This window comes from Enhydra lutris, unplaced genomic scaffold (assembly GCF_002288905.1).
Source record: "Enhydra lutris kenyoni isolate GAN:26980312 unplaced genomic scaffold, ASM228890v2 scaffoldscaffold2, whole genome shotgun sequence".
NCBI lineage: Eukaryota > Metazoa > Chordata > Mammalia > Carnivora > Mustelidae > Enhydra > Enhydra lutris.
The window spans coordinates 72,666,098-72,683,970 of NW_019154086.1; positions in this window are offsets into that span (position 1 = coordinate 72,666,098).

Here is a 17,873-nt window from a genome sequence, read left to right on the forward strand (position 1 = left end):
CTCATTTAAATCTTCTGTTTTGTCAAGTCTCCTCTGGAAACATGATGGTTGGGAGGGGAAAGAAAGCTTCCTTGTTACTATCAGGTTGAGATGAAAGTTGCTTCCCAGAGAAGCTTCTATTAATACCCTGAGGGGGCTGGGGGGAAGATGCCTCATAACTGCTGGATGTGGGTGAGAGTTTGGAATCCTCATTAGACATCCACCTTGGCTGGGAAGGTTAGGAACACCTTGTTAATTGCTTCTTATTTGACAAAAAGGCCTTGTCACTGCTAGGATATGGTGAAATCCAGAGTTTCCATTATGACCCTCTCACATCACCCCAGCTGAGAGGGGCAGGGGTGCTTGTTACAGCTGGGTTAGGATGGAAATCCTAGGTTCTCAACAAGCCTTCTCTGACATCACCTCTCTGTGGGAGGAACAAAATACCTTGTTACAGTTAGGTAAGGTTGGGAATCTAGGCTTCCTACTCAAATTTTGCTGATTGGGGTAGAGGTGGAGCCACTGATTTTTCTATGATGCTTGCATAAAGTAGAACAGATCCTCCCTTCTATCCATGTTTCCTTCCTTCCGTCCTTCAAGTTTTTATTTAAATTCCACTTAGTTAACATACAGTTTATTATTAGCTTCAGATATAGGCTTAGTGATTCATCACTTACATACAACACCCTTCTAAACATCTTCTATCTTGCTTTGCTACCCTTTTCCTTATTGTTTGGCTATAGAGAACAGACTTTCTTTGGGGCTTTTTGTTGTTGTGCTCATTGATATAAACTTCTTCAGCAGTCAGTTTGTGATATAAGCAAAATGAAAACCTAGGGAACTAATAGGCTTGTCTTCCCTTGGGTCCTAAGTCCCCTAGATGGTCAGCTGCCTTCTTTCTACCTTTAAGAACATTCTTATGTATAGTTAGTATATAATGTACAGGGTTTTAGCTGCACTTAGGGAGAGTATAGGAAGAAGTGGATCTATTCCATGTTTTTTCAGGATTAAAAGTCCATTATCTATATATTTTTGAAAGTTATTTACCTCTTAGGGCTTCTATGCTCTTATATATGCTTAAAGAAATGGACTTGGTAAAGTTTTTGGTCCTCTTGAGTGTTTTTATTATAGGGGAAAAACACAAGATTTTGGTTTTTATGTATGTCTGAACCTTGACTCTGCTATATACCAGGGATATGAAACTGGACATGTGATTTAATTTCCATATCCTTCTTTACCTACAATACAATGTCCATTCCTAAGGTTATTGTAAGGTTTGTATGTAAAGCTGTAGGCATATAGTGGACATCAAAATTAACTCTTCTCCCTTTTATTTTGAAGCTTTATTTAACTTCAGACTTCTTTATTACCAACAGGTATTGTGCAGAAGAGTGCATATAGAAAGTTTATGAGAGAAGAAAATAAGCTGTGGTATAAATTTTGGTGTAATTTAGCTACTGGACATATATTACCTTCAAAGCCTTCTAGATTTTCCTTATTGTATCCTTTTAGAGTCCTGCACCACTGAGAATTTGCTTGGGCTTCAAAATAAAAATCTCTTGGTTGAAAAACAACTGTATCATAAAGTTTATTGAATCTTTTAACTCTCATAGACATTTTAATTTTCTTTGTGAAGGTAGGTACAGAAATTTCAAAATACATTAATATTCTTGCACATACATTTTTTAGATTTAATTCAGAATATAAGGAACTAGATATTATTCAATATATTTATCCACGTTTCAGTCCCAGTTATTGTTAATGCTTATTTCAGTTATCTCCAAACTGTGATCCCTAAGGAATTCTCTTGTCATTTGTCTTCTTAAGAATGTCTTGAATCTATTAAACAAAGAATTATTCATTTTATCATTTTAAGTAATTGTAATTGCAAACCAAAACGTCTGATTAAGAACATCAGTTGTTGATTTAAATAGAAGTAATTCTGGTTAAATATATGGAAAAAAGATGATTTAGAAAATGTGCAGCTTTAATTTGAATGAATGTTGGGTTTTTAAATATTTGTTAAATAATAAAAATTATTTTTAGTGATTCTGTATTTTTTTAGTACAGTGATAACAATACATTTTGTTTTCTAAATTTTATATTTAACAAAATTCTGCAAAAAGGAAATAAACATAAGTGCTTTTTTAAAAAAAAATTTATTTATTTATTAGGGAGAGAGACAGAGTGAGAGAGCATGAGAGGAGAGGTAAGAGGGAGAAGCAGACTCCCCATGGAGCTGGAAGCCTGATGTGGGACTCAATCCCAGGACTCCGGGATCATGACCTGAGCTGAAGGCAGTCACTTAACCAACTGAGCCACCCATGTGCCCAAACATAACCTAAATGCTTTTAATACCATAGTCAAGCCAATCGTTATTTTATGAAAATGACTATATTGCTAAAATTAATTTATAGTTCATTTAACTTAACAATTGAATGATATAGTTTTTTTTTAAGATTTTTATTTATTTATTTGACAGACAGATCACAAATAGGCAGAGAGGCAGGCAGAGAGAGAGAGAGGAGGAAGCAGGCTCCCCACCGAGAAGAGAGCCCAATGCAGGGCTCGATCCCAGGACCCTGGGATCATGACCTGAGCCAAAGGCAGAGGCTTTAACCCACTGAGCCACCCAGGTGCCCCATATAGATTTTTTGAATACTATGTCAAATTCCTTCCATTTTAAATAATTTATCTAGTGTCAGTGATAGACTGGAAGGGAAGCAGAAACAATATTTAAGACTCAAGTATAATAAGAGAGAGATCCAGATGCTTTACATCTTACTCTGTACTTCCCCAGTAGTTCATTGTGTGCATCATTTGTGATAAATCATAGCTTCCTTGCACTATATCATCATCATTGTCATCCAAAGGCACTCAGAACCCACTGAAGTATAAATTATTGCTCAAGAGACACTGAGCCACACTGGAAAAATGCATTCACATTTTTGAGCTTCTGAAATAAACTTTGATAAAGTAATTAACCAGAAAGAACCTGGTTTGAATATTCATTGGGCACAATATTATTGAGTCGGTATCAATCTCCTTTTTCTCATCTGTCAAATGAAGATAAATAATTGCTTAGTCACACTTCATACACTTAAAGGAAAAAGAACACTATATTTTTAGAAAATTATTAAGAAAATCATTTGACTGATTTTTTTCCTCAATATGTACTTTGAGAGTGACATAAATAAAAGTGAATTTTCAGGGGGTCAAAAAAAATCCCCAAACTCATACAAATCTTTCATTTTCACCCAGTAGAATTCTAACTAGTGATTTATAAGGTGAATTCTACTCTATGTCCAAAATTTATGGCTACTATATTTTTCTGAGAAACTCTCTTGAATTCCACAAGATTACATGCTCCTAGTACTTACTACATAAGTTTATGATTGTGTACATACATTTTCTTACCACCTTGAAAACCCTGAGGACAGAGACAAAAAATCTTCTGAGTCCCATTTCCAAACACAATGCAGTGAATGTCTGGATTTCAATAAATATTTGATGAATGAATGTAAGAAAACATTCATATGCAGTTTTCATCAGGCAAAACAACTTTGTGGATAATAATAAGGTGAATTTTTTAAATCTTGTATTGAAATCACTTAAATATTCAATCTTGTTAATTCATTTTCATTTTATTTTATTTATAATATTTTCATTTCATTTTTTATTTACATTATACACATATAATGTATGTGCTTGGGATCTTATTGAATATATTTCATTGCTTTATTTTCAGCAGATGATATCTCACAAGAAATTAATCCTATCCTATTGCTTTAATATAAAACATTATATCTTCTGATTCATATTCTTACCTTTCTCCCAATTCCACACATACAAATGCTCTGAACTCATTTGGTTGAAAGAGATATGATGGAGGCATAAAGACATGTAGATGAAGTAGAATAATAGTCAGTAGTAGAACCAAACATTGATTATAAAGCCTCCAAGATAATTCAATGGTGAAAAAACTGGTTTTTTTGACAAATGGCACTGGAAGAATTAGATGTTCCTATACAAAAACTGATATTGACTAAGAACCTAAATAAGAGCTATATCTATGAAATTTCTAAAGGAAAAAAGTGGATTAAAATCTTTGTGACCTTGCATTGACAAAAATTTCTTAGATAAGACCAAAAAATCATTAACTGTAAAAGAAAATATGTATGCATTAGTCTTCATCAATGTTAAAACCTCTCTTCTTTGAAAGTTGCTGTTAGGTAAAGGGAAAAGACATGTCACAGATTGGAAAAAATACATATTTGCAGAACATATATCTCATGCCAGATTTTTACCTGAAATTTCAAAACAAAACAAAACAAAACAAAACAAAAACCTTTTGCTACCCAATAATAAAAACACAGAAAAACAATTCCAAAATGAATAAAATATTTGAACAAATACTTTAACAAGAAAGGTAATTAAATAGTTAAAAAGCATGGGAAAATACGTTCAATGTCTTTAGTCATCAGAAAAATGCAAATAAAAGCTGTAATTGAGATATCATTATGTAATTACTAGAATGACTAAAATAAAATTGACAATACCTTATGGTATTCAGAATGTGGAGTAACTAGAAATCACATACATTGCTGCTGGGAATGCAAAACTGTACAGTCAATTTGGAAAACACTGTGGCAGTTTCTTTTGAAGGTTAACACTTATTTATGACCCTTCCATTGCATCCCTATATATATTGCCCCAGACAAATGATGATATCTGTTTATACAAAAGCTTGGATTCAAATACTCATAAGCTTATCCTTTATGGGAGAAAAAAAAGGGAGAAAGAAAAAACTAGATACAACACAGATATTCATCAGCTGGTGAGTGAATAAACAAACTGTGGTATATTCATTTAATAGGATATTATTCAACTATTAAAAAATTGATTGTTAATACATGCAACAGCAAGGAGGAATATCAAAAGCACATGTTAAGTAGAAGATAAAACATAAATATTATATGATTCCATTTATATGACATTCTGGAAAGACAAAACTATAGAGATAGAAAGCAGAACAGCATTTTTTTAAGAATTTAGGGTGAAAGAAAGATTACAGATATATAAAGGAATTTGGGGGTAATGGATGTGCTCTATATTTTAATTGTGATGATATTTATACAGCTGTATGCATTTGTTAAAACACATCAAACTATAGATGCAAAATCTTAGTTTTATTGTTTTTCCATAAAAAGACATACTTAAATATCCTAATGAGTTTAACCCAACTATTTTAAGTGAAACCTGTCTCCCACCTCTGATCCCCCTTATCTTACTGTACTTTTTATTTTCTTTCAGAGCACTTATAACCTTATAATATACTAGTTATTTTTGTATTTACTTATTTATTATTAAGTGTATGGTTTACTGTCTCCTGCTAGAATATATTTTCCATTAATAGTATACATAGTAATAGTATTTGCAGTGCCACCCAGATCCCCCACTCAGGATAGAGTCACTCATTATCTTCGGTTTCTACAAGTGTGAAGGTTAGCCACATCAAGATGTCTTTTTCTAGGAATTTCCCCAGGTCCAAGAGAACCACCTAGTCCCAGGTCACATTCCCTTCATGAAGTACACACATATTGACTCGGAGGTCAGCATGGTATGGCCTAAAACCAAATCTGGTTTCTGGTCTGTTTATATAGGTCACAGAAGATACATTTTAAATGTCCATAAGAATGAGAATAAGAAGAGAAAGAAAAGAAGGGAAAAAAGGAAGGGGAAGAGAAGAGGGAGAAAGAGAATAGGTGATAGAAATTGAATGTGACCCACAAACCCTAAAATATTTACTACTTGGTCTTTAAAAAGGAAGTTCACAGGTTCCAGGAATGGTTGATATAAGGATATACAGGACCTACCTATTTGTTTCTAGGAGCTCAACTCTGAAGTGACATCCATAAGATTGGCTGAGGTCTTTTTTTTGTGACTGTATGCTAGTTCCTTCCTTCACTTCTTCTCCAGCATTGTTAGTACAAATGATATTCCCAGTAAAGTTTCTCCATGCTAATCTCTGTTTTAAAATCTATTTTGCAGGAAGCCTGAATCAAGACAATCTGTGCTGGCTTGGTCCAAGGAAGCATATTCTCATGTAAGCCTTGTGTTTGGGCCACTCACTGGTAGACTCGGAATGAGGACTTTTCACTGGTAGTGGACATGGTAAGTTGTAGTAGTGCAATTGTTAATACTTTGCTGATAGTCATTTAGGATGAACTACCCATATAAAAAGATTCAAAGCAGATGTAATATTTCAGGAAAATGAGGGTTTGGGGGAAAGCATTAATTATAACAACAATGGAATCTGATGAGTTTTGCTGAATACCATTGTCCCATTGGAGAAATACAATAAATGAAAAACTGATGGTGCATGATCACTGAATGGAGGTAAAATATGAATGTCAGAGGTCCTCCTTAACAGCATTTTATTTTATTTTATTTTTTTAATTAAATTTTTAAATTTTTTTATAAACATATAATGTATTTTTATCCCCAGGGGTACAGGTCTGTGAATCGCCAGGTTTAGTCACACTTCACAGCACTCATCATAGCACATACCCTCCCCAATGTCCATAAACCCACCTCCCCTCTCAAACCCCCTCCCTCCAGCAACCCTCAGTTTGTTTTGTGAGATTGAGTCACTTATAGTTTGTCTCCCTCCCAATCCCATCTTGTTTCAATAATTATTCTCCTACCCCCTTAACCCCCCGTGTTGCATCTCCACTTCCTCATATCAGGGAGATCATATGATAGTTGTCTTTCTCCGATTGACTTATTTCGCTAAGCATGATACCCTCTAGTTCCATCCATGTCATCGCAAATGGTAAGATTTCATTTCTTTTGATGGCTGCATAGTATTCCATTGTGTATATATACCACCTCTTCTTTATCCATTCATCTGTTGATGGACATCTAGGTTCTTTCCATGGTTTGGCTATTGTGGACATTGCTGCTATAAACATTTGGGTGCATGTGTCCCTTCGGATCCCTATGTTTGTATCTTTAGGGTAAATACCCAGTAGTACAATTGCTGGGTCATAGGGTAGCTCTATTTTCAACTTTTTGAGGAACCTCCATGCTGTTTTCCAGAGTGGTTGCACCAGCTTGCATTCCCACCAACAGTGTAGGAAGGTTCCCCTTCTCCGCATCCTCGCCAGCATCTGTCATTTCCTGACTTGTTAATTTTAGCCATTCTGACTGGTGTGAGGTGATATCTCATTGTGGTTTTGATTTGTATTTCCCTGATGCCGAGTGATGTGGAGCACTTTTTCACGTGTCTGTTGGCCATCTGGATGTCTTCTTTGCATAAATGTCTGTTCACGTCCTCTGCCCATTTCTTGATTGGATTATTTGTTCTTTGGGTGTTGAGTTTGCTAAGCTCTTTATAGATTTTGGATACTAGCCCTTTATCTGATATGTCGTTTGCAAGTATCTTCTCCCATTCTGTCAGTTGTCTTTGGTTTTGTTAACTGTTTCCTTTGCTGTGCAAAAGCTTTTGATCTTGATGAAATCCCAATAGTTCATTTTTGCCCTTGCTTCCCTTATCTTGGTGATGTTCCCAGGAAGAAGTTGCTGTAGCTGAGGTCAAAGAGGTTGCTGCCTGTGTTCTCCTCAAGGATTTTGATGGATTCCTGTCTCACATGGAAGTTTTTCATCCACTTTGAGTCTATTTTTGTGTGGGGTGTAAGGAAATGGTGCAGTTTCATTCTTCTGCATGTGGCTGTCCAATTTTCCCAACACCATTTGTTGAACAGTCTTTTTTCCATTGGACATTCTTTCCTGCTTTGTCGAAGATTAGTTGACCATAGAGTTGAGGGTCTATTTCTGGGCTCTCTATTCTGTTCCATTGATCTATGTGTCTGTTTTTGTGCCAGTACCATACTGTCTTGATGACGACAGCTTTGTAATAGAGCTTGAAGTCCGGAATTGTGATGCCACCAACTTTGGCTTTCTTTTTCAATATTGCTTTGGCTATTCGAGGTCTTTTCTGGTTCCATATAAATTTTAGGATTATTTGTTCCATTTCTTTGAAAAAAATGGATGGGATTTTGATAGGGATTTTGATAGGGATTTGATAGGATTTGATAGGGACTACACTTAAATGTGTAGATTGCTTTAGGTAGCATAGACATTTTCACAATATTTATTCTTCCAATCCAGGAGCATGGAACATTTTTCCATTTCCTTGTGTCTTCCTCAATTTCTTTCATGAGTACTTTATAGTTTTCTGGGTATAGATTCTTTGCCTCTTTGGTTAGGTTTATTCCTAGTTATCTTATGATTTGGGGTGCAACTGTAAATGGGATCGACTCCTTAATTTCTCCTTCTTCTGTCTTGTTGTTGGTGTAGATAAACGCAACTGATTTCTGTGCATTGATTTTATATCCTGACACTTTACTGAATTCCTGTATAAGTTCTAGCAGTTTTGGAGTGGAGTCTTTTGGGTTTTTCACATATAATATCATATCATCTGCAAAAAGTGATAGTTTGACTTCTTCTTTACCAATTGGGATGCCTTTAATTTCTTTTTGTTGTCTGATTGCTGAAGCTAGGACTTCTAGTACTATGTTGACTAGCAGTGGTGATAATGGACATCCCTGCCATGTTCCTGACCTCAGCAGAAAAGCTTTCAGTTTTTCTCCATTGAGAATGATATTTGTGGTGGGTTTTTCATAGATGGCTTTGATGATATTGAGGTATGTGCCCTCTATCCCTACACTTCGAAGAGTTTTGATCAGGAAGGGATGCTGTACTTTGTCAAATGCTTTTTTAGCATCTATTGAGAGTATCATATGGTTCTTTTTCTTTCTTTTATTAATGTATTGTATCACATTGATTGGTTTGCAGATGTTGAACCAAACTTGCAGCCCTGGAATAAATCCCACTTGGTCGTGGTGAATAATCCTTTTAATGTACTGTTAGATCCTATTGGCTTGTATTTTGGTGAGAAATTTTGCATCTGTTTTCATCAAGGATAGTCTGTAATTCTCTTTTTTGATGGGATCCTTGTCTGGTTTTGGGATCAAGGTGATGCTGGCCTCATAAAATGAGTTTGGAAGTTTTCCTTCCATTTCTATTTTTTGGAACAGTTTCAGGAGAATAGGTATTAATTCTTCTTTAAATGTTTGATAGAATTCCCCTGGGAAACCGTCTGGCCCTGGGCTTTTGTTTGTTTAGAGATTTTTGATGACTGTTTCAATCTCCTTACTGGTTATAGGTCTGTTCAGGTTTTCTATTTCTTCCTGGTTCAGTTGTGGTAGTTTATATGTCTCCAGGAACGCATCCATTTCTCCCAGATTGTCAAATTTGTTGCCATAGAGTTGTTCATAATATTTTCTTGTAATTGTTTGTATTTATTTGCTGTTGGTTGTGATCTCTTCTCTTTCATTCATGATTTTATTTATTTGGGTCCTTTCTCTTTTCTTTTTGATAAGTCTGGCCAGGGGTTTATCAATCTTATTAATTCTTTCAAAGAACCAGCTCCTAGTTTCGTTGATTTGTTCTATTGTTTTTTGGTTTCTATTTCATTGATTTCTGCTCTGATCTTTTTGATTTCTCTTCTCCTGCTGGGTTTAGGTTTCTTTCTTGTTCTTTCTCTAGCTCCTTTAGTGTAGGGTTAGGTTGTATACCTAAGACCTTTCTTGTTTCTTGAGAAAGGCTTGTACCATTATATATTTTCCTCGCAGGACTGCCTTTGCTGTGTCCCACAGATTTTGAACAGTTGTGTTTTCATTATCATTTGTTTCCATGAATTTTTTCAATTCTTCCTTAATTTCTTGGTTGACCCATTCATTCTTTAGAAGGATGCTGTTTAGTCTCCATGTATTTGGGTTCTTTCCAAATTTCCTCTTGTGATTGAGTTCTAGCTTCAGAGCATTGTGGTCTGAAAATATGCAGGGAATGATCCCAATCTTTTGATACCAGTTGAAACCTGATTCGTGACCAGGATTTGATCTATTCTGGAGAATGTTCCATGTGCACTAGAGAAGAATATGTATTCTGTTGTTTTGGGATGAAATGTTCTGAATATATGTGTGATGTCCATCTGGTCCAGTGTGTCATTTAAGGCCTTTATGTCCTTGTTGATCTTTTGCTTGGATGATCTGTCCATTTCAGTGAGGGGAGTGTTAATGTCCCCTACTATTATGGTATTATTGTCGATGTATTTCTTTGATTTTGTTATTAATTGGTTTATATAATTGGCTGCTCCCATGTTAGGGGCATAGATATTTAAAATTGTTAGATCTTCTTGTTGTACAGACCCTTTGAGTATGATATAATGTCCTTCCTCATCTCTTGTTATAGTGTTTGGCTTAAAGTCTAATTGATCTGATATAAGGATTGCCACCCAGCCTTCTTCTGATGTCCATTAGCATAATAAATTGTTTTCCATCCCCTCACCTAAATCTGGAGGTGTCTTCAGGTCTAAAATGAGTTTCTTGTAGGTAGCATATTGATGGGTTTTGTTTTTTTATCCATTCTGATACCCTGTGTCTTTTGATTGGGGCATTTAGCCCATTAACATTCAGGGCAACTATTGAGAGATATGAGTTTAGTGCCATTGTATTGCCTGTAAGGTGACTGTTACTGTATATTGTCTGTTCCTTTCTGATCTACTACTTTTAGGGTCTCTCTTTGCTTAGAGAACCCCTTTCATTATTTCCTGTAGAGCTGGTTTTGTGTTTGCAAATTCTTTCAGTTTTTGTTTGTCCTGGAAGCTTTTTATCTCTCCTTCTATTTTCAATGATAACCTAGCTGGATATAGTATTCTTGGCTGCATGTTTTTCTCATTTAGTGCTCTGAATATATCATGCCCGTTCTTTCTGGCCTGCCAGGTCTCTGTGGATAAGTCTGCTGCCAATCTAATATTTTTACCATTGTATGTTACAGACTTCTTTTCCCGGGCTGCTTTCAGGATTTTCTCTTTGTCGCTTAGACTTGTGAATTTTACTATTAGGTGACGTGGTGTGGACCTATTCTTATTGATTTTGAGGGGGGTTCTCTGCACCTCCTGGATTTTGATGCTTGTTCCCTTTGCCATATTAGGGAAATTCTCTACAATAATTCTCTCCAATATACTTTCTGCTCCACTCTTTCTTCTTCTTCTGGAATCCCAATTATTCTAATGTTGTTTCATCTTATGGTGTCACTTATCTCTCAAATTCTCCCTTCGTGGTCCAGTATTTGCTTGTCTCTCTTTTGCTCAGTTTCTTTATTCTCTGTCATTTGGTCTTCTATATCACTAATTCTTTCTTCTGCCTCATTTATCCTAGCAGTAAGAGCCTCCATTTTTTATTGCACCTCATTAATAGCTTTTTTGATTTCAACTTGGTTAGATTTTAGTTCTTTTATTTCTCCAGAAAGGGCTTTTATCTCTCTAGAGAGGGTTTCTCTAATATCTTCCATGCCTCTTTCAAGCCCGGCTAAAACCTTGAGAATCATCATTCTGAACTCTAGATCTGACATATTACCAATGTCCACATTGATTAGGTCTCTAGCCTTTGGTATTGCCTCTTGTTCTTTTTTTTTGAGGTGAATTTTTCCACCTTGTCATTTTGTCCAGATAAGAATATATGAAGGAGCAAATAAAATATTAAAAGGGTGGCAAAGACCCCAGGAAAATGCGCTTTAGCCAAATTAGAAGAGAGCCCAAATCATGTGGGGCGGGGGGTGGAGAAAGGGGATAAAAAAAAGTTCAGGAAAAAAAATTAAAAAAAAAAGAAAGAAAACAAGTTTAAAAAAATATAAAAAAGAAAAAAATATGTATACTAGACTGGTGACTAGAACTGGGTCACCCACTTAATTTTGGGAGTATTTTAGTCTCTTAGAAGAAACTACTTCCCAAAATTTTAAAGAATGAAAAACATATAAGGGTAAACACAATGAAGGGATGGAATATGCCTATAAAGATGAAAAAAATTTTTTTTAATTTCTAAAAAAGGAGTTGATAAAGTAAGTTGGTTGGGAGAATAAAGAGAAAGAAAGTGGAGAGATTTTGCTTGGGCTGAAGACTAGAACAAGCCTGGCGCTAGATTTAGGGCATATTTTGATCTATTAGAAGAAGCTGTACCCCAAATTTTTTGGAAGAAAAAACCCTCTGTGTATACAAAAAATAAAGTTAGATACAATGAAGGATAAAATATGACTATAATAATGAAGGTTCAAAAAAGATTATTATTATTATTTTTTATGAAAGCTATTTTTAAGATAAACTAGTTAAAAAACGTTAAAAGAGGAAATGGTAAAAGTTAAAAAAATTTACAAGAAGAAAAAAAATAATATTAAAAAAATTAAATTAACTGCAAGACTAAGGAATCATGGGGAGAAAGCCATGAATTCCATGCTTTGCTTTCTCCTTCTCTGGGATTCTGCTGTTCTCCTTGGTACATGAACTTGGTCTTGGCTGGATTTCTTGTTGATCTTCTGGGGGAGGGGCCTGTTGTAGTGATTCTCAAGTGTCTTTGCCCCAGGTGGAATTGCACCGCCCTTACCAGGGGCCGGGCTAAGTAATATGCTCCGGTTGGCTTTCAGGAGCTTTTGTTCCCTGAACGCTTTCCGTAGAGTTCTGGAGGAAGGGAATGGAAATGGTGGCCTCCCAATCTCCAGCCCGGAGGAGCCAAGAACTTGGGGCCCCACTCCTCAGTGCACCCTCAGAGACAAGCGCTCAATCACTCCCGTGTCCCTGGCCTCTGGCTGCGATTCAAGCTCACCCAGCCTGCAACCGGTTCAAGGTAACCCGGAATTGAGAGCTCACTCCTCGGCTCCATCTCTGTAGCCGGCTTCCCCACTCTAATACCTGAGAGCTCTGTGACACTCAGACACCCCTGATACTTCTGTGACCCTGTGGGACCTGGGGCCATGCTGACCCTGCGTGGGCTTCACCCTAGTTTAGCCTCTGGAGCGATGTCCCTCAGTGGAGCAGACTTTTAAAAGTCCTGATTTTGTGCTCCGTTGCTCTGCCACTTGCCGGGAGCCAGCCCCTCCCCCCATGATCTATCTTCCTGTGGCTTTGGATTCACTTCTCCTCCAGTCTTACCTTTCAGGAAGTGGTCGATTTTGCTGTTCTTCTCTTCTGTCTCCTGTTGGATTTGTAGATGTTCGCAATGAATTGATAAGCTATCTAGCTGATCTCCTGCTATCTGATGTCGTCTCAGCCTGCTACTTCTCGACCATCTTGACTCCTCCCCCCTTAACAGCATTTTAAAAAGTCCTTTGTCTCTTTCATGTACTTAGAATGTAGAAAAAATACCAAGATCAGGGCTTAAAAATTAATACAAAAGTAATAAAGATGCATACAGAGAGATTTGAAGTCTCAGTTTCTCAGGTCTACCTTGCCATATCCAGGGCTTTAGTTGAAAAAGTTAAGACTCCAAGAATACCCAGGCAATATCCAAGTCAAACAGGCAAAAAACAAAAACAAAAACTTTTTAAAAAATTCCGTATTCCATTTTTTGACGTGAAAAATGGGCAGAAAACATGAACAGACACTTCTCCAAAGAAAACATACAAATGGCTAACAGACACATGAAGAAATGCTCCTCATCATTAGTCATCAGGGAGATTCAGTTCAAAACCACATTGAGATACCACCTTACACTAGTTAAAATGGCCCAAATTAACAAGACAGGAAACAACAAGTGTTGGAGAGGATGTGGAGAAAGGGAAATCCTCTTACACGGTTGGTGGGAATGCAAGTTGGTGCAGCCACTTTAGAAAACAGTGTGGAGATTTCTTTAAGAAATTAAATAAAAATAGAGCTACCATATGACCCAGCAATTACACTACTGGGTATTTGCCCCAAAGATACAGATGTAGTGAAAAGAAGGGCCATTGTTACCCCAATGTTTATAGCAGCAATGGCCACAGTTGCCAAACCATGGAAAGAGCCAAGATGCCCTTCAACAGATGAATGGATAAAGAAGATGTGGTCCATATATACAATGGAGTATTATGCCTCCATCAGAAAGGATGAATACCCAACTTTTATATCAACATGGATGGGAGTGGAGGAGTTTATGCTGAGTGAAATAAGTCAAGCAGGAGAGTCAATTATCATATGGTTTTACTTACTTTTGGAGCATAAGGAATAATACAGAGGACATTGGGAGATGGAGAGGAGAAGGCGATGGGGGAAATCGGATGGGCAAACAAACCATGAGAGACTGTGGACTCTCAGAAACAAACTGAGGGTTTTGGAGGGGAGCGGATTAGGGGGTTGGGTGAGCCTGGTGGTGGGTATTAAGGAGGACATATGTTGCATAGAGCACTGGGTGTGGTGCATAAACAATGAATCTTGGAACACTGAAAAAATATAATAAAATTAAATTTAAAAATACTAAAAAAATTTAAAAAATAAAAATTCCATATCCCCTTAAACTCTATGGATATGACCTCAGCCTTCTTATTAAAGACTAGTGTGTTTCTTGCTTGAATAAATTATGCAATATGTACTCCTCTTAGGGTACTTTTGTATTCTCCTTGCCTTCCTGCTATGAGATCAGTGAGTAGATCAAGTCACAGTATAAATAAGCTAAGGAAGTGCTGAACCTACTTAGAAAGAAAGGAACTATATCCCCAAAGACTGTTGGACCTAGCTAACATGCATTAAAACAAACAAACAAACAAACAAAAAAAAAAAAAAAACCAGGGATGTAAGTATGAGACTGGATTCTAAGGTTGCCTGACTGATGGAGCAGAGTATAAGATTTGATAAGGGAACATTTGTCTTATTATTATTCTGGGATATAGTATTTAACTCCCTGGCAATGACTGTGGTAGACTGTTAACATGCTGCTAATATGACTTTTGGAAACTTGGAGAAAGTAGTGACCCACATTAAATAAAGTAGAAATGTTAAAACTCCTGAGGCAGATACTGTAAAGAGGAATCAAAGAACCCATAGAACTGGACATGCTAGATTAGATATACTGTGTGTATTAGTCAGGGTTCCCTCAGATAAATAGAATATATGTCTAAGGCCAGAGAGATAGGAAGTCAAAGAGAAAAAAGTATCCTTACTCAATCTTCTTGTTCTATTCAGGCCTTCACAGGATTAGATAAGTCTCTCACACACTGGGAAGCATAATCTGCTTTACTCAGTCTACTGATTCAAATATTAATCTCACCCAGAAATACTTTCACAGATATACCTAGAATGTGTCTAACCAAATAATAGATATCACTTGGCCCAGTCACACTGGCATATAAAATTAACCATGACAAGTAATCTGCCTTCTTCACTCAGTTCTTCTAGGTTAGGTTCTTTGGAAAGATCAACAAAATCAACAGACCTTTAATTAAATGGACTAAGGAAGAAAAGATAGAAGATTCAAATCACTACAATCAGAAATGAAAGTGGAACATTACCCTTAATGTCTACAGAAATAAAAATAATTCTTTTAGAGACTACTATGAGAGTTGCATGCAAACAAATTGCATACTCTAAGTGCAAGGGAAATATTCTATATTCCTTGAAAAATTCTTAGAAACATAAAACCTACCAGGACTTGAAAAAATGAAAACCATGAAAAAATACAAAATTTAAATAGACATATTACTAACTGAAAGGTTGCATCAGTAATAATAAAAAAATTGACAGAGAAAAGCCCTAGACCTGATGGTGTCACTGATTAATTTTATCAAATATTTAAAAAATAATCAACACTTTTTCCTCTTAAACTACCCCCCGCAAAATGAAAAGATTATACTTTCTAACTCATTATATTAGGCCAGCATTACAACAATTCTAAAGCTGTGAGAGATACTATAAGAAAACCACTTGAAACTAATGTAACATGGTATGTCAACTACGTTTCAGTAAAAGAAAGGTGAACTACAGACCAATATTCCTTATGAACATTAATGCAAAAATTCTCAACAAAATACTAGCAAGCCAAATTCAAAAAGGATTATATACCATAATCAAGTGGGATTTATTTTTGGAATGCAGGTGTGGTTCAACATATAAAAATTTATCAATGTAATACACCAATTTAATAGAATAAAAGGAAACAACAATAATACAAAATTATCTCACTTGATATAAGAAAAAAATGACAAAATTCAACTCTCTTTCATTATAAAAACACACAGAAATCTAGGAATAAAAGGAAACTACCTCAACATAATAAAAGCCATATAAGAAAATCCCATAGTGAACTTCATAAACAATGGTAAAAGCCTAAAAACTTTTCCTCTAAGATCAGGAACAAAGCAGGAGTGCTGCTTTCATTACTTTTTTTTGTTTAACAGAGTACTGGAAGTCCTACCAGAGCAATTAGGTAAGAAACAGAAATAGACATCTAAATTGGAAAAGAAGTAAAATTATCTCCATTTGCAGATGATATGATGTTACATACAGAAAACTCTAAAGATTCCACGAAAAAAAGCAATCAGAACTAATAAACAAATTCAAGAAAATAGTAGGATAAAAAGTTTACAGACAAAAGTCAGTTGTATTTCAACACACTAGCAATGAATTTTTAAAATGGAAATTAAGAAAACTATTTTATTTGAAATAGCATCACCAAAAAATGAAATGCTTAGGAATTAATCTAACCAAAGAGGTGAAAGTCTTGCATAGCAAAATATACAAAATATCGTTGAAAGACATTAAAGAAGACATAAATGGAAAGCTCTCTAATGTTCGTGGGTTGGAAGACTTAATTTTGTTAAGATGTTAATACTGTCCAAGTCAATTTACAGATTCAATGCAATTTCTATAAAGATCCCAAGGGTGATTTTTGCTGGAAAAAAAAAAAATCCATCCTAAAATTCATATGGAAAATCTCAAGGGACTGTGAACTGTTAAAAAACTCAGAAAAGAAGAACAAAGCTGGAGGACTTACATTTCCTGATTTTAAAATTTACTACAAAGCTACAATCAGAATTTTGTGGTACTGGCATAAAGAAAGACACATAGACAAGTGGAATAGAACAGAAAGCCTAGGAAAAAACCCTCACATATATTGTCAAATTATTATCAACAAGAGTTCAAAAACCATTCGATGGAAGAAAAGACAGTCTTTTCAACCAAGGTGCTGGGAAAACTGAATAACAAGATTTAGAAGTACGAAGTTGAACTTTTACCTAATACCAGATATAAAAATTAACTCAAGATAAATCAAAGACCGAAGTGTAAGCCTGAAACTATAAAACTCTAAAAAAAGAGCAAAAACTTTCTGACATTTGGACTTGGCAATTTCTTAGCTATGATAGCAAAGGAATAGGCAAGAACAACAAAGTAGACAAATTGGATTTCATAAAAATTAAAATTTCTGTGTATCAAAGAACACTACCAATGCGTTGAAAAGGCATCTCTATGGAATGGGAAAAAGTATTTGCAAATCACATATTTAATGAAGGGTTAATATTGAAATATAGAGAGAATATCTAAAACTCAGTAACAAAAAAAAAAAATCCCAATTCAAAAATGGACAAAGGGCTTAAATAGATATTTCTCCAAAGATGTATGAATGATCAGTAAACAAAAAGTGGAAATAAATAAGTGCTCAACATCATTCATTATTAGGGAAACTAATAGTGCAGTACTACTTCACACCTTTTAGGATACCTACTATGAAAAACAGAACACAGAATAACAAGTGTTGTTGAGAATGTCGAGCCCTTGTGCTCTATTAGTGGAAATGTAAATTGGTATAGCATAGTGGAAAACCATATGCTGGTTCCTTAAAAAATTAAAATAGAATTACTGTATGATCCAGCAATTCCATTTCTGGGTATATACCCCAAAAAATCGAAAGCAACGTTTCAGGGATATTGGTACATGCATGTTTGTAGCAACTTTATTCACAATAATTAAACATGGTAACAAACCAAGTGTCCATGGACAGATAAATGGATAAGTAAAATGTGACCTATAC